Here is an 18,705-nt window from a genome sequence, read left to right on the forward strand (position 1 = left end):
AATCTGCTCAACCTAGAGTTTGATAGTGAGGATGCCTGGGAAATTCATGGTGATCTTAAATATGACGGAAGGTGCTAACTGAGTGAGTGGGTATAGACGAGGGAAAAAGAGCATTGGGCAGGGGACAAAAAAGACTTGGTTTTGGAAACTTTGACTTTGGATGATTACCAGTAGGAAGGTGACACTTCTAGTTTGGATCTTTGGAGAAGGCTTAAAACTTGAGTTGGAGAGGTAGAAAGCACTAGTTTGATAAGCTGGTTGAAGCCAGGATGGGGAAAATTAGCTGGAAATGTCTGTAAAAGAAAGGATGATGAGGCGCAAACTTTCTTGCTGCGTAAAATTACACCAGCAGAGCCCAGGTTTGTGCCACTGAATTGATGCCTTTGGGTTTTTTTCCATTCTATTGTTTGCTCTTTTGTCCTTTAATCTTGGGACTGCTGTCTTTTCACTTTAGGTTTCCATTTTCAGCTTCTCCAGTCCCTCTTTGGGCCGTAGGAACTTCCATCAGTCTATTTATCCATCTAGCTATCCAGCTCACAAATATTTATTAAATAATAGATAATTAAGATGCCAAAAAAGGAATAAGACATAACCCCTGTTCTCATGGGGTTTAGCCTCACAGTGAAGAAAGATATACACAATTAATAATGAAAATATGATAAACATCATGATAGATACATGGGGAAGAGGGGAAAATCTTGTAGTCTATAGGGGAGGAAAAAATGAGAAGGCTTTTTTGAAGGACATGAGGCCTAATGTAATTCATAAGGAGGAAACGAGAACCACTTAGAAAGGTGGGGGATTTCCTGAGAAGAAATCGGAATGAGGAAAAGTAGAAAATGGAGAAGTATGATGTCATCTCCCATAGAGTTCATATCCAAATCTTCCCAGTTATCCCAAAGGTTTTTATGGCTATCTGCTTTGGTTAAGCAAAGATCCAATTTAATTTAACATGTTACACATTTTTATATGTTTTAGTCACTTTTAGTTTGAGGTAGTCCTTTCACTTATGGTATTGTCATTGTCATTTTAATGGCATTAATTTTTTTTTTTGTAATCCAAGATTTGTGAAATTTTCTTACTTTTTTCTTATGCTTTCTTCATGATGTTGTTTAACTTGTTCTTTTATTCCTATATTGATTGCTAATAAAATGGAAGGTAGTTCATTAGTCTAGAAGCCTGATGAGATTCAGGTTAAATATTATGACATTTCATAGTTGTTAGAGAATACTTCACATTCTAACACATCATGAAGATTATATCAGATTGTTCTTCTATTAGTGTTGTAGAATTCTGTGACTCAATTACTATGGATAAGGGGCTGACCACTATATCATTTCATTATAAAGTCAGTATTTCCCCTTTGCAATCATTAAGCAATCTGTGGAGTGACATGTGTCAGGAGACACTCCTTCATAAATTCATTCTGTTTCTATACATTTTGAAAGCAGAGACTTTCTATCTTCCAGAACTGTTGAGAAATAAATTTTTTATTTAAGCCATATTTCATGGTATTCTGTCATAGCAGTCTGAGCTAACACAACCCCTTTTCCTCTACTTTTTGAAAATGCCAAGGTCATTTTCTTTTCCTCCCATTTTATCTTGTTATGTGTTATTTCCTCTGCTCCAAACTCTGCTCCCGCTATTTCCCCAGCTACTTCTGACTCTGTGTAGACCTCTGACCATTGCATTCAAATTAATACCACTCTCTCATTCTCTTCATAATACTTATAGCTCTTACAAGAAACTGACCAATTATCATGTTTGAGTATTTAGTTTTTATTTGTTTGTTTCTCTACCTCACTACATTTCAATATCATTTCTATGAAGATGCCTCACAGCAGCTCAATAAATGCTTATTAAATGAATGAATGCATCCATCTTGACTTAGAAAGATGAACATATATATGTTACCACCACCACATAGTTCTAGAGGATCTAAGAGAGACCTGAGAAGAATGTTGCCTTAAGCCATGATTCTCTATGATCTGGACTGGCTTGGAAGAGGATATGTATTATATAAGATCTAATCCAATTGGCTTATTTCTGTCACTTTTGTAAAGCCCTTGGCTAATTGAGGTTTGAACACCAATTAGAAGATGCTGCAATAGTCATATAGTGAATTTCTCAGGGCAGGATAAAAGTTAACCCAGTATTTGGGGTGGCAGGTGTCACCCAAATTGGGTTGTGCGATCAAAGGGACTTTCTGAAGAAGGACTTTCTGGCGTCTATATTGTAGTTTGGAACCAGATTGCCTTCTGCATGCCTGGGATGGTCCTGGGCCTCCCCATCTGGTGGTTACTCTCCTGTGTAGCACTCTACTAACAGTTTAGCAAAAAATGCAAAGAGAAGCTCTTTATCTTGTATTCTTGCTAAACTGACTGAGTTCAATAGCAGCTTCTGGAAAGCATTCTAGTAATCTCCAAAGTGTTTAAGAAGCATTACTCACATTATCACTGAAACATGTCTTGCTCCAGAAATGTATTTACTGTTCTTTTCAGAAACACAGATGCAGTCTAGGTAAATAATACAAAACAGTTACTCTCTTGCCAAGGGAAAATGCCATTTTGGTATTTATCTATTTAAAAAGCAAATGAAATCATTCATGCTGGAGGATGATGTATGATAGATGAAGATCTTAGATTGCTCACTTCTGATTAATCTCTACATAACTACATTTTCAAGTTTATCTCTTTTGGTTTAACAATGGAGGGCCTATCTGTTTTTAAGTCAGCATCATTATATTAAATGAAAATATATTACCTTCATTCTTCTATATCTAGGAGACATGGCTTCTGTCAATTTATCAAGTAGTGGCATGATGAAAAAAAAGAGTTTGTGTAAATATTAGAATGAAAAATTTAAGGTCTCCACATTTAGAGATTATATATTTCTTTATAAATTTTTAAATGTGTTTGAACTATCAAATCGTAAATGATTGCCTTTCAATAAGAGAGAATTTGCATGAATAAACAGTAGCAGCAAAGAGCAGGCTTCTTCTTGCTCCCTTCCCTTTATTTTGTATTTCACATTAGATGATCATTTTGGAACAGCAATATGTCTTAAGTGTGATGACTCATTCTTATTGTACTTCAAGAGCAGACGCATGATTTAATGTATATCATGTGGTTGAAGCAATTTAACCTTCAAGTTATTGATGTAAATCTGGAAAATACTCAAGACAAACCAACTGCCTCATTCATGGTATGTACCCAAGAAATAAATATTGAATGACTGTGTCCTTGCTGCTTTAATTCTGTTTCCAATATTGACATGGCATGTAAATTCCACTGAGACCCATGGCTCATGAGATTGGAGTGGGAGGAAGTATTTGCAATCCGGATCTTCAGAGTATATTTGCAAAAGAACTGTAAGGGAAGTTGAAGCAGCCGGCTAATGTAGAAACCCTAGATGCTGCTATTGGATTTAGCTTGGATATAAAAAGAGAAGAAAATAGTTTAATGTGGGAGTTCTGCTGATTCTCAAAGGAGTTTTTTGTCTTCTGTGTCTGGACCTGGAGTCTATGGAGACCCAGGTGTTTGAGTTGGTTTGAAATGAGTGTGCAGATTTCTGAGCCCCAGGCATTTCTTGTTCTGCTCTATAGTTTCATAGAGAAAATCCAAGAATGAATTAGCAGGAGGTTTTGAGGTTGATAGAAGCTGCATTTCGGGCTCAGCTGTATGAAAGTGGGAAACAGAGTGAACTACTGGCCCAACGATACGTTCCCGGATCTCTGTGGCATATGTTATGTGACATCACAAGCCTGGAACACTGCTGGCAGCTGCCAGAAAAATATAAAATCTAATGGAAAAGTAACCCACCGAACCAGAATGAATCAGCTGTTCATTCCTTCTCTATTGGAATTTATCTTAAAAATTAAAATTAAAATTCATGTAATTTAGAAACTTGAAGTCAAGAAATAGGAAAGCTCATTATTCTGTCCTTTTTGAACATCTAGTTAGTTATGTTGGTTATATGGGAAAAAATTGAGAATGTAAATGAATCTGCACAGATTTATTTTGGGGGGAGGTATCTATTATTCTCATCTAAGTGGTTCAATGTTTTATTGATGCTCATTAATTTCCGTTACATCCTATGAAGTAGGTGTGGGGAAAATATGTTTCTCCTACTTGTGCAATGCAAAATGCTATGATGAATTCTTGTATGTAGGAATTCCTGTTCTCTGGGCAGAAATATTAAAATATCCCTCCCTTCCTCCTCTCTCCACCTGAATCATGGACAGTTTGCTTTTATGAAAAATTAGTTTTGGCATGGGGTCATGCTTAACATATTTTCATGATTATTGCTGGCACAGAGCATGGTAGTTAGATGTGTGAAGTATGTATTTCTCTCTTATGAAAGCTAGGATAACATAAATGACTTATAAGGCCGATGGGAAGATTAAGTAGAATTTATTGAAAACATCAAAGTTCCGGGCACACATCAGTCTTTCATATAAACTTTAATCAGAAACTGATTCTCACTGTATGGAGCTAGTTGTTCTTCTAAAAGGCATTAATTGGCTTTAAAATTTTTAAGTATTTAAAAAAGGATGGCATCTTATTTTGGGCTGCTATAACACAACATCACAGACCATGTGGATTAAACAACAGAAATTTACTTTTCACAGTCCTAAGGGCTAGGAAGTCCAAAATCGAGGTGTCCTGGTTTACAAATGACAGTGTTCTTATTGTACCCTAACATTGTGGAGAACAGAAGCTAGAATAAGCTCTATGGCTCTTTTTCCAGGGGCATTAATTGCATCCATGAGAGCTTCATACTTACGACCTGTTTGCCACCTGGTGACCTCAGATCCAAACATCATCACGTTTGGAATTAGGGTAACAACATATGAGTGTTGAAGGAACATATTCAGTTCATAGCATATGAAAAGAAAAAACTTCTTCCTAAAAATATAATACCTAGGAAGCATATTACAACAAGATATGAAGATTCTCTTTTCTTAATATTATGTTGTATCCTTTGCCTATTTCAGCATTTCACATGATTGATGATTTGCTTCTTCCTCAAAATCGCAACTGTAAAAGTATGTAGTAGATTTGGGAATACAGGACAATGAAAGCTATAATTCCCTAGGTTTCATTGCTCTTTTGAGCAGAATCCTCTGAAAAATGAAGTGATGGAGATGCTGTTTGGGGAGTCATCCCAGCTCTGGTGTGAGCCTCAGAGTCAAACACTTAACAAGTTACACTTTCAGTCTCTTCATTTGTAAAGTAGGAAAAATAATAATTACTGCATAAACCTCATGGAGTTGCTGTTACATCATAATGAGCTGATATACATGAAAATTCTGTGAAAATTGAAATGTATTAGACAAGTATGAAGTATTAAAACTGTCAGGGGACTCTCTAGAATTTGTCTAACAATTTCAAAACTAGAGGAATAATTGTGAATGGAAACCTAAAAGTGGGTTGTTCCCAAATGGGATAGTTGAAAGGAGGCAGGTTGTTTTAAGGAATTGTCCACAAGTGATGGTATTATTCACTATTCATATTTGAAATTCTAAGAAAGGACAAGCTATTAGTTTCTTAATCCATCCCTTTTCACTTTACGAGGTTTGAAATTCCATGACCTTTTAAATCAGAAACCTATATCATACTACTTGTGGAAAGTGGAAAGTGAGAAATTTGTCTGAATTTAGACTAAATCTAAATTTAGTCTAAATCTGAATTTTAGTAAAATCTGAATGCAAAGGTATAGGAGACACTTCAGTTTAAGTTGCCCAAATAAAACTTAGTGCTTTAGAAAAGTGCTGTTTCTTTTCTTCTTTTTCTTTCATGATTCATTGAGGGTTAGAAATTCAAACAGTGTACAAGGGGAGAGGCCTTGTTTTTACTTCATTGTATTAGGGACCTCAGATGGAAGACTTGAAGGCTGAGTAATAAAATCTTGTGACTTGCTTTCACTCACATTCCTGATAGTTAATACAGATATTACCTGGAGGGCCATCTGGTGTTGTCTGCAGGAAAATCCACATGTGGCCTGTGTATGTGGCTAGGTCCGGGAGTGGCGGGGGAGAGAGAGAGAGAGAGAGAGAGAGAACAAACACCAGGCAGAGTTTTACTTTCTTGACCTAGCCTTAGAAGTGACATATCATCACTTTTTCCCTTCTCCATTGTTTGAAGTAGGCATGGGTTTCTGTACAAATTCAAGAGGAAAAACATAGACCACATATTTGTTGTGAGGAATGTCAATTATACTGTAAGACAAGCATATGGGAATAAATGAATAAATAGATGAGGGCATCTTTGTAAAATATAATTTGTCACTTATTCCTTATTGTCTAGCTATTTTTACCAGTGAGCTTAGCTTTCCCTAGGGCTATAATTATAGTTTCTATAACTTGCAAGGAGTGCTGGCTTATATACCTTTTGGTAAGTTTAAGGAAAGAAATAGATGGTCTCTTTCTTCCTGGACAGGTAGAAGTTTCCAGAGGATTACTCTTTTATTTTCCTGCAAGGGATTCTTATGGATTAGTTCTTTAGATTCAAGCTCTACCCTTTCATTCTTATTTGCTTCATAATTAAAATATTTTTTAGAGGAATACAGGCCCTCAGGCTAGTTCTTCAACTGTTAGGAACCAGAATTTCTCCTTCTTTCTTCCTTCTTCCTTCCTCCTCCTCCTCCTCCTTCTTCTTCTTCCTTTTTTATTGAGACAGAGTCTTGCTTTGTCACTCTCAGTAGCTCACAGCAACCTCCACTCTTGGGCTCAAGCGATTATTTTGCCTCAGCCTCCCTAATAGATGAGACTACAGGTGCCATCCACAACACCCAGCTACTTTTTTTGTTTGTTTGTTTGTTTAGCAGGTCCAGGCTGGGTTTGAACCCACCAGCTGTGGAGCATGTGATTGCTGTCCTAAGCACTGGGCTATGGGCGCCCAGTCCATTCTTATTTTCTAAATAGCCTGTAATTACAGATTTGTTTTCTTCTTTGCCTTAGGAATCATGTAGAACACTATGGTCTTATTTCCTAAAATCTTTAATTGATTTGATTTTAAAATTTATACCTGAGTTTTTAAAAACAATTTTATTGTGCCATGGCCAGGGTGGCCTGTAATATTTCTAGTATTCAAATTTTTGTTGCTTAATTATAAAGTTAATTTTTGTTACCATTCGAGGAATCTTGAATAGAATATATTCCTTTTTTTGGGAAAACTATATTTTTCTACTTAGATTCCTTTTAGATTTCCTTCCTTATTCTTTAAATTCAGGATGTGTTAAAGGCATTTCTAGATGAGAACTTTGTTGTTGTTGTTGTTGCTCCACATATTACACAAATAAAGCAAATCATTTTAATTTGCAAGTTTTCAGGTTTTACCTCAGGATATTTTCCTACATTATGTCTATAATTATGCCTGTTATGCTTGGTTTTATATCTCTAAGAAGTCTTTCCTGCCTTTCTTTCTCATCTCAGGATCATTAAACTGTTTTTTAATGCAGTTAAATCTCTAATCTTATCTGAATTTTTTTTGATGTGAGGTAAGTAGTTAATCATTATTTTAGTTTCTTCTAAAATTTATTACCGGTGTTCCAATCCTAGTGATTCAGAGTGACATATTTTATAATATTACAATTCCCGTGTGTATTTAGATCTATTTCTGTACTGTCTAATTGTGCACTGATCTATTTTTCTATTCCTTTTAACATCTCTAATGCTATTTTAATTATAGTAGAATTACATTTATTTTAACAGTAGTTCAAGGCAAGTCCCCCACCTTTTTTTTCATTATTGGTGTTTTTATGATTCTCACATATATATTTCCAGATGGATTTTTAAAATTCAACAAAATAATTTGGTACATGTTATTTGGTGCATGTTAATAATATAGGAAAGAAACATTCTATATCTTCACTGTTCAATATGGTAGTCACTAGTCACATGTGGCAATTGAGCACTTGAAGTCAGTGAGTGCAACTGAGGAATTCAATTTTTAATTTATTTTTAATTAACTTAAATGTAAATAGCTACATATAGTGGTTACCATACTGGACAGGTTACCACACTGCACATACCATACTAGAAGGCAGAAATAGATGGAGAGGGAACAGATCATAGGTATTCCCAAGAAGGGACTTTAATTTTTCTTATATTTGTTGATGTCGAAGCATGTAGATAAATTCCTTCACATGGTCTCCTTTTCTACCTAGTGCCATGCCCAGGAATATTATGGGACTATATCCAGCTTTCTTCCTGGTTCTATTGACTACTGCGTCAGGGAAGAGATCCACCATGCTGATAAACATCACTCTTTCATGTGTCTTGGGTTACTTAGTGGGCACAACAGATCTTAATTACATGATGTATAAGAGCAGAAATTGAGTAGTTCACACCATTTTCACTATTTGCTTTCATCCTCTCAAATTGTAAGAAGTTAATCATGTTTTGTTAGGAGACCATGTTTTACTTACTCTCTATGTCAGTTAACTAATATTTTAGTTTAAGTAGCAAAATGATGGATTTCTTTGATTTTCTTGGTTTTTTTTATTTTGACTTAGAATTTCTATCATTTTAGTTTAGGAATCCATAACCCCTGATGCCTTGGTGGACATCTTGCATTGGCTAAGCCATCCAGCTAATTATTTGCCATACTGATGCCACATTCTTTCTTCTAGCTATTTCCATAATCTAGTTTTTTAGATTAGAAAATAATTTTCTAGTTTTTTGCACTTTGGCCCCATTGCCATAACCTTTTGGACTAGAGGTATTTGAAACTGATGTGTCAATTTGTAGATTGAGTATAAATCTATGTGGTAGCATAAAGAAAATGAGGCAATTTATTTTTTTTTCTAAGTCTGAACAAAGAAAATCTAAGTAAATAATCCAGGTAGACTTGCAATAGTTGTTTGAAAATTTATGAGAAAGAACCAGGGCTGGATCAGTTTTGATGTGGTGCCTTACAGACTAAGCAATGAGAGAGCAGCAACTAACAGTGAGCAAAAAAGGAGCTAGTAACAGAGAGAGAGAGAGAGAGAGAGAGTGTGAGCGCATGAGCGCATGAGAAGCATGACCTACCCACAGAGGAGCTAGAACAAGTGAGGCTAATGAGTTGCTTCTGATGTCATTACAGTCCCAGAGTATAAAAATGCTTAATGTAAGCATTTGTTTTTAATTTATTAATTTACTTAGGCTTTTGTTCATTTACTTATTTTTTATTTTCTTGAGATATCTCCTTGAAATGTATTTGTATTCCTTACAATTAGAAAATTGTAGTCTGGTGGGTGGGAGGGGGCCAAGATGCAAATTTCTTTGGTGGTCCTGAATCCGGGTTCATCCAATACCAGCCACCTCCACCATGCCACCTAAGTTCAACCCCTACGAGATCAAAGTCATGTACCTGAGGGGCACTGGCGGTGAAGTCGGTCATATGCCCTGACCCCCAAGATCAGCCCCCTGGATTTATCTCCAAAAACGGTTGGTGATGATATTGCCAAGGCAACTGGTGACTGGAAGGGTCTGAGGATTACAGTGAAACTGACTATCCAGAACAGACAGGCCCAGATTGAAGTGGTACCTTCTGCCCCTGCCCTCATCATCAAAGCCTTCAAGGAACCACCAAGAGACAGAAGGAAACAGAAAAACATTAAACACAATGGAAATATCACTTTCAATGAGACTGTCAACATTGCCAGACAGATGCAGCACTGATCTTTAGCCAGAGAACTCTCTGGAACCATTAAAGATATCCTGGGGAAGGCCCCAGTTTGTGGGCTGCAATGTTGATGGCTGCCACCCTCATGACATCATAGATGACATCAGTAGTGGTGTTGTGGAATGCCCAGCTAGTTAAAAAGTACAAAGGAAAATGTTTCAATAAAGGATTATTTGACATCCTCCCCCCCCAAAGAAAACTGTAGTCTGAAGACTTGATAGAAGTTTTTCTTAATTTTATATTTTATCTGGTTCTCTGAGTGAAGAGGTAGTAATTAGAAACTTATGTGTGTGTCTCCTGGTTTTCTAAAGATTACCCAAGATGTATGTGAATGCACACACATCTCAGGTAATGGCATGGAAATTAGATGAGAGGATACTTAGGCAAGAACAGTTTTGGGAAAGGTATGAAAGCAAGAAGCAGCATGTTATATTTTGGCAGTTACTGAAATAGTTTGGTGTTTTGTTTAATATGAACTATTAGGCAAAAAGCAAGAAAAAATGAGGGCTTCTGCCCCCATGTCAAGCAGAATAATGCATTGAAAAATTGATTTGTGTTTTGTTCTTGCTAATCTTATAACATGCAAAGGAATGGCATTTTCTTTCCCTTTCCCATCCACTTAGATGATTCCTTATCATTTCTACCTTCCTTCAATAACTCTGTCACTGTCCATCAGTTTTTCTCTTTCCTATAACTTCTCCATCACTCCTTTCATTAGCTCTTCCCATACAGCCAACAATCCATCTCCTTTATCACACTTTAAAAAAAATTTAAAAGAATATTTCTTTCTTTTTATTCTGCTACTTCATTTCACACCCTTTAATCCTCACCCAACACATTGAAAAAATAATCTAGACTCACTTTCTCACCTTCCAATCATCGGTTTACCTCCTGTAATCAGGTTTCGATCCTATAACTTAAAGTACTTAATACATTGTGTTATAGTTTATTTTATCCTCTGCTAGACTGTGAGTGCCTTAGAAATAGGAAGGACTGTCTATTGACCTAAGTAGCATCTGGCACAAAATGTGTACACAAGAAAACAAATTCAATCAACAAACATTATATGATCAAGCCTTATCCATTCTTCACTTAAGCTTGTATGAAATGAATTTATATTTTCTTGGTTTTGAGAGTAATAGAAATTCAATATTTCTAGGAATCATTTTATTTTATATATATATACATATATATGCCTTTCTCTTAGAATTCAATAGGATTATCTGCCCATCTTTCTCTCTGTCTGTATCTACCTACCTACCTACCTATCTAGCTATCATATGTCTGTAATATAATTATATGTCTATCTATGGCATTTAAATCCTGAATATTTATCAAGTTTAAATAAGCTGACCTGATTTTTTACCCTGATGGTTCTCAATACAAAATAGTTTGTATTACATATGCAGGTAAATGACACTTTTTCAATAAGATAATGTCACTTATAAATGTAAGGATAGAGCTTGTCATCAGTATTACATAGGCCAAGGTGGTTCAGGAGGTCAGATAGAATATGGTTGCCATATATTATTCCTGAAGAAAGTATTGTGTCATATTAAAGAAGATACTGATAATTACTTGACACCATTGTGTAGTCAGAATGTGCCAATTAGGAGAAATTTAACTCCCAGAATAGGCAACACATGCATAAGAAAATGGAACATATTTGAGTCTGGAGGCCTAACTGGACATCAGTCAGAATTTGCCTTTTCTAAAATGTTAGAAGATCACCAATTTGTGACTATCAGAGATATGTATACATGGGTATTTGGGGGTTATGTCCACTACCAAAGAATTGCTTAAACTATTATGAGATTTTGAGTGAAATGCATTTTACCTGACAAGGGTTTCTGGAGAACATCAATTTTGAGTCATGTCAAGAGGTTGCATCTTCAGTAAAGAGAAAGAGGGCTTGCTTTGATGAGAGGGTAAATTATTTGGGGCATAGAAAGTGATATGTTGGCAGGGTCAACAGTGAAAATGAGCAAAGTGGTAAATGGTTTTGATGCCACCAATTAACTGATATAAGAAGTAGCTTTGAATCATTTTTCAGCTGAGAAAAAAGTGTTGAAAATGAGTAAACACCAAGAGGTGGGAAGTTGTTACTGTTTAATAAAAGAACTTTGAAACTTGGAATACAATTATGTACATGAGATTGAAAAGCTAAAGAAATAAATGTAAGTATATGACATAGAATATGGCCATGAAGAAAAATAACAATGCTGATGAGGATTTATATTTGCAACCTAATCAAGATGCTCATGGGGACATTGGTCTGGGTTCTGACAAAATCTTTGTATCTTAAAACAAAAAGAATAGGGCAGGACAGACAAATAGAGATGTTACTTAGAAAACTGAAAGTATAAACCTATAAGATGCAAAGTGAGAGAGAGACAGGGAAAGAGAGATAGATATTAGAACTTGGGAAGTTATTTTAAAAGTAATATCAAATAAAATGGGTAACTGAGCTATTTCAGAGACAGTGAATGGAAGATAAAAAATTAGCAACTTGCAGCAAAACTATGAGGACTAAACTCTTTTCTTCCTAGGAGAGTTAGCAAAAGACTTTAATAAATGGTTTTCTCAAAGTTAATTGAGCTTTCTTAAAATAGTTGTTTTGATTTCTTTGTCTGAGACATTATACATCTCCATTACTTTTAGGTCAGTCTTTGGCACATTATCATATCCATTTAGTGAGGTTTTGTTTCCCTGAACATTCTTAATGCTTATGGCCATATGACAGGGTCATAACAGATTAGTTATTTTAGTTTTCCTAGTCTGGTTTTGTTTGTACCTGTCCTTGTTCAAGGGCTAACCAATGATTCTAAGCTGACCAATTGCTATGTTCCTTGAGGCTATGATCACTGCAGCCAACACAACACTAGAGGACACTCTATGCTTACACTTGCTGCAAGTCTTGGGAGGGCTCTGAGTTTGACCTGGCTTTCTTCCCAGAATGACCCAAGGAAGCCACAGAGTGTTCTGTAGCTATATGAGAATGCCAGTCATTCCAGAAGACTGTCCTGATGGCCAGACAAGTGGCCCCCCAGCATATCTCTGCATAGGTAGATGGGTCCCCAACTGCAGGGAGAGAGGCCAGAGATGGAGGTTATCCCCCTTGCAATCTACTGTGGGATGGAGGCTTGGAAGCCTGTCTTCTAAGCTGAGATAAGCACACATCTTCTATCAGTAAATAGTTACCTTAGAAGTTCGAGTATAAAAAGAGGAGGCTGGCTTGAGAGCTCTTGGAGAGACACACACAGAAGTAGAATATAGGGCCTCAGTTCTCAAAGTGTGATTTCTGGACCAAAATGCTCATCAGTGCCCAACATTTGTTGGAAATGCATATTGTCTGGCCCTTCCCTAGACATACTAAATCAAAATTTCTGGGTGTGGGGCCCAGCAATATGTGTTTTAGCAGGGCCTCCAGGTGATGGTGAGACACACGAAGTTTGAGAAATACTGATTTAGGCTATAGTGTATACTTGCTCCTGTTTCAACACATCACTATGAAAAAGAGTACTTCAAAACAGGAAGATATTAATGTAAGTGACTCTGCAAAGAGAATGCCTTCATGAAAGGTGATTGAGAGAAGACTTTTCAAGAAGCTATACGAGAGAACGGTATTGCTAAGAACATGCCTTCCTTCAGACTTAAAAGTGAGGAAAACATTAAATTATATCAATTATAGGGTTTTATTTTATTTTGCTACATGAAGTAATGTAACGAAAGAAAACAATTTGTAAATGATATTAATAAGAGATATATAAAACATTCACCCCTCCCTTCCTATATCAGATTTTCTTATCAATGTGAAGCAGAAGAATCTTTGTCTGTCTGGTTGGTTCTTAGGGATTCCTTATAAATCATAATAGAGTAGTGCTCTCTATCCCTAATACGTGTACTGCTGTTGCCTTCTTAGCGCTTTTCTTAGAAGATAACAATAGTTGGTTTGTTAATTCTTTGCAAAGGCCATATATGAAAATGGAACACATTTGAGTCTGGAGATTTAATTGAACATTAGTGAGAATGTGCCTTTTCCAAAATGTTAAAGGATCACCAGTTTGTGAGCAATAAAGCCAATGTATTCAAAAATAATTATGGCTGACATAATTTGAGAATCTGAGGGGAAAGAATAAATCAGAGCATACTGAAATGGGTTAAAAATATGTTTATATAGTTTTTTGTGCCATCTAAGATAAAATCAAGTTTGAGAAGAAAACAATTCTTTGAAGATTGATAAACACTTGGCAGTACCTAATTTTAACTCTATTTTTTAATATAAAATTTGCTGAAAAATAATATAGAAAACAAAACAGCACAAAAACTGTAGAACTTGATAAATTACCACAAAGTAGATACACCTGTTTAACCACAATATAGAAAAACAGATAGAATAGAAATAGCTCCCTGAAATTCTTATTTTTTTGGAGATTTTCCTTGAAAATGACATCTGTCTCAACTTCTAACATTGTAGATCTGTCTTGCCTGCTTTTTAAACATGTATATACTTCCATCAAATGGTGTATATTTTTTCATTGTGCCTTCTTTTGGTTATCCTTATGTTTGTGAAATTCATCTTTATTGAATATAGTAGTTTGTTTATGTCCAAGGCTATGGGAGGCATTATTTTTATACTTTAAAAGAAAAATGGACACATTAATAAAAATTGGGAAAACAGGTATAAAAATCCATATTAATATCCAAATATCAATATAACTATCATTTTGATAAGCATAACCTTCCCAAACTTAATGCCTGAAATCAGGATCTGAGAACAGGTAGTTAATTCGGAAGGTGGTCCCAAGAACACCAACAAGAGTGTGTGGAAAAAGAGACTAGGAAGGAAATACTGGCTACTGCTTTTGGCAATGAAGATTCAATTTCACTAGAGAGCTCTCGGAGGCTGTGTAGCAATCACCCAGAATTATCCCATTGAAGGAAAGGAAGCTGGGACATTATTCTACCAACCTTTGCATTAGTTGGAGGCTGTTCCCCAACTAAGGCATGATGTAAATCCCCAGGCAACTCGAGCTCACCTGGAACATAGGCAGAACATGCTCTCACAGTTGTAGAAAACTCTGGAGTAGAGAGTGGCAGACGCTTCCATCACCAGTGGGCCCTGCACCTAAAAGGATAACACAGTAATGAATTACTGGTTGGCAGGTAGCTATAACCAACTCATAATGAAGGAACATAAGTGTTTGAATAATCATCTTTGTATCTTGTGGATCATACAATTTCTAATGAGCACAATTAAATTTTCTTTGGGTCCAGATTGGGTCTTTGTCTCATCGCCATGCTTGAGAGTTAACCATGAGCACCAAGAAGTAGGGGCTATTTCATTAGAGCCGTGGTTGTCTGTTGTAAGTTCTTGGTTGCATTTGATAATTAACCATTTGTACTTGGCCTCTTAAAAGGCACTGTATTAAAAATGAAGCAGTAAGGTTACATTAAAAAAATGGATTTATGAAGGCCATAATACCATCGATTTAAATTTTTAAAAGTTGGCCTTTGATAAGGAATGGGATTAAAACTGACTTTCAATTTTTGATGACAGACTATTGCCATCTTTGCATGAGTTTTAAATTTAGAAATAACAGCTCACTTGTGTTATTTGAAGAGCTTAGAAGAAACCTTTTTACTTTGCAAAAGTAAGGTGTATTAAGATGTATAAAATTCTTTATGTACTTCAATTTCCTTTTTAGTATGTGGAAAGCATTTGGAGACTGTACCTATGAACCCTGCATAGTCTTGATTACCCATGAAAGATATGATTCAGAACTTGGTTTTAAACTACTGCCCTTGCTATCCATATTCTCCCAGCTCCCATTTTAGTCATCAAAACTACTCAGAGATGAAAACAGTTTGAAAGAAGCTAGGGAGATTCTTCATCTTATTTAAAAAAAATCATAGGCTTTCTTGTCAGGTATACTTTTATATTTTCAAGAAAGTATAATCTAATCACTGTAAAGTTGTCTTCTGTTGAACAGAAATGTACCATGTTGTAGTTCTCACCCAGTTTTTTCCATCTTCACATGGGTGGTCCAGAACACTTCTGTTCATTCCTTCCTGGACAACAGACACGTGACTCCCCCACACCTTTCCTTTCCCACTTAAATTCTGGTGTTTTTGTTTTTTAAGGCTAATCTTTGAATTGATTATAAGGGCATGATGTTTGGTTCTTTTTCCCTACTTTCTTTTGGTTCAGTTTAAATTGCTGATGATGTTTTGGTAATATGTTACCTAGAACTGAAAGCAATACTTTAGGTTCCTTGTATGGAGCATTGTAGAAATTTTGACTCTTAACATTTTAGAAGCTATTTCTCTTGATATGGGGAAGATTGGATCATGAAGTCTTTGGTTGGAGACAAATTGCCGTGAATAATTTCAAACTTTATCTATGCAAGGGGAATCATGAGAGACTTTAGGGGAAATTATAAAATTTGGTTAACTTTTTGGAAAAGCAACTTTGGTAGCTGTAAAATATATGTATTACAAAGGGAAAGTAAGTTTGTACTGAATTTATTCCATTTTTATATCGCTTGTAGGTTTGACTAATAGGCAATCAATACCTACATCTATGACATATTGTAACACACACACTGAGCAGGAACAGGAGGAAGATACAGTCCTGTGATGTCAATCAGGCTCCCCCTTCCATGTTTCTTGAACCTTCAGCATGATCCTTCAGACACTTACCTCTCACCCAATTCTTCTTTATCTTGTACACAGGGCTACTAATTATAATAATAACTGATTGCACATTATAAATAGTAAGAAATAATACAAACACTCTTTCTTCTAAGTGCTTAATCAATGTTAACTCAATTATCTTCTCAACTTTCTGAAATTGTGTTATTTTCATCATTTTATAAATGAGGAAACTCAGGGGCAGAGAACATAAGTTAATGTGTTCAGTGTCCCACAGCTAATGAGTGGCAGGGCTAACTTAGGCTCAGAGGTCTGACTTTAGTAAGTCTGGTCTGAACCCCTTCACTCTGCTGCTTCAGTAGTGCTAGGACAATATAGAATGAATGCCATGTAATGTGACCACTTAGAGAGTAACCCCGACTTGATGGATGCTATTGTAGATGTTTGTATCACTTGTGAGTAACAACAGTTTATGGGAATAAGTACCAAACAACAGGAAGAGCAAGTCTGGAATAGTAACCAGGCTGTCTTTCTGCCATTTTGAGAATAAGTGTTTTAATTAAGAGATGTATTAAAGAAAATTCCTTTTCTACCAAAATCAAATTAAGGTAGAATTTAAATGTTCTTTGTTAGCAGTTCACCCAGTTGTCTGTTTTTTTTAACAGTATATTATTAATTAACTCTTTTTAAAAAATACAATTTATATTGCATTTAATGTAATCATCTGTTCATAGAACTTTAAATCTTAAAATATCCATATTCTGTTTGATGTTAAATCTTACTTGTCCACTTCCAGTCAGTTGTCAACAGGGCTAAGTTCCTGTTGGTCTCCGGGCACCACATTTTTGTCAAACAATTAACAGAAAACCTTGGCTTATGTGTGCTTCTATTTAAAGTCAACTCATTTAAGGTATATTGTTGACTCATTAACATTGAACTCACAGCCAGTAGCACCATAACTCATGCTTAAATGAAGCTTATTGATATCATTTGTATATTTTTCCCTTCCAAATTTCATGCTGAAATTTGATCCCCAGAGTTAGAGGTAGGACCTGGTGGAAGGTGTTTGATGACTTCATGCCATCCCTGAGGTAATGAATGAGTTCTAGCCCTATTAGTCATCATGAGAACAGATTAACAGAGGCTGCCCTCCCTCATTTTTTTCTTACTTCCTTTTTCTCCCATGTGATGCCTGCTCTCCTTTCCTTTCCACCATATGAAGCTTTCTCAGGTCCTTACCAGAAGCAAATGTGGATACCATGCTTCTCGTACAGAGCTATGAACCAAATAAACCTATTTTCTTTATAAATTACTCAGCTTCAGGTATTCTATTATACCACAGGGGTGTCTAACCTGTGGCCTGAGGTCCACATGCTAATTTTGTAAGGACTTTTTTTGATTTTAGTCTATGGTGTTGGATATTACAAAAAACATGCACAGACCTTGTTTTGCTAATCAGCTTTCATTAGTGTTTGTGTATTTAATGTGTAGCCTAAGACAACTATTTTTTTCAATGTGCTGCACAACTGCACAACCCTGTTTTATAGCAATACTAAGGGACTGCCTAACATGTGTGTTTTCCTAGGGAGGCTCTTTATAGCTTTCTTTTGCCTAGAGACAATAGATAGCATCTTAGTACTAGACTGGAGGGCCATTTTCAACACAATAATCACCAACAAAATGCACAAAAATGCAAAAAAATCCCTAGCAGGAAATAGAACACGAAATGAATATTTGTTAACAGTGTGAGAGTTGAAATAAGAAGGAAGAGGGGTACCTTGTTTGACTTTAGCTGAAAATGTGCTCATTGGGTGACTCAAACTTTTGGCCATTTAAAGACCTCTAAAAAATAATACTTCATTTTATGTGGGATCAGAAAAAACCTTGAAGAGCCAAGACATTACTCAGAAATAAAAACAAAGCAGGAGGAATCACGCTACCAGTCCTCAGACTATACTATAAATAGATAGTGATTAAGACAGCATGGTACTGGCACAAAAAGAGAGAGGTAGATGTATGGAACAGAATAGAGAACCAAGAGATGAACCCAGCTATTTACCATGACATGATCTTTGACAAGCCAATTAAAAACATTGAGTAGGGAAAAGATTCCCTATTTAACAAATGGTGCTGGGTGAACTGGCTGGTGACCTGCAGAAGACTGAAACTGGATCCACACCTTTCACCACTAAGATTGACTGTCACTGGATTAAAGATTTAAACTTAAGACATAAAACTATAAAAATACTAGAAGAAACTGCAGGGAAAATTCTTGAAGAAATTGGCCTGGGAGAATATTTTATGAGGAGGACCCCCTGGGCAATTTAAGCAACACCAAAAATACATTACTAGGATCTGATCAAATTAAAAAGCTTCTGCA

General features: G+C 35.9%; 1 pseudogene; it reads left to right on the top strand.

Annotated features, from left to right (window-relative positions):
• The first annotated feature begins 9,299 nt into the window (after positions 1–9,299).
• On the top strand, positions 9,300–9,809 carry LOC100966883 (annotated as a pseudogene).
• Positions 9,810–18,705: the final 8,896 nt, after the last annotated feature.

The sequence above is a fragment of the Otolemur garnettii genome, unplaced genomic scaffold (genome assembly GCF_000181295.1).
Source record: "Otolemur garnettii isolate 467f Iridium unplaced genomic scaffold, OtoGar3 scaffold00036, whole genome shotgun sequence".
NCBI classification, from domain to species: domain Eukaryota; kingdom Metazoa; phylum Chordata; class Mammalia; order Primates; family Galagidae; genus Otolemur; species Otolemur garnettii.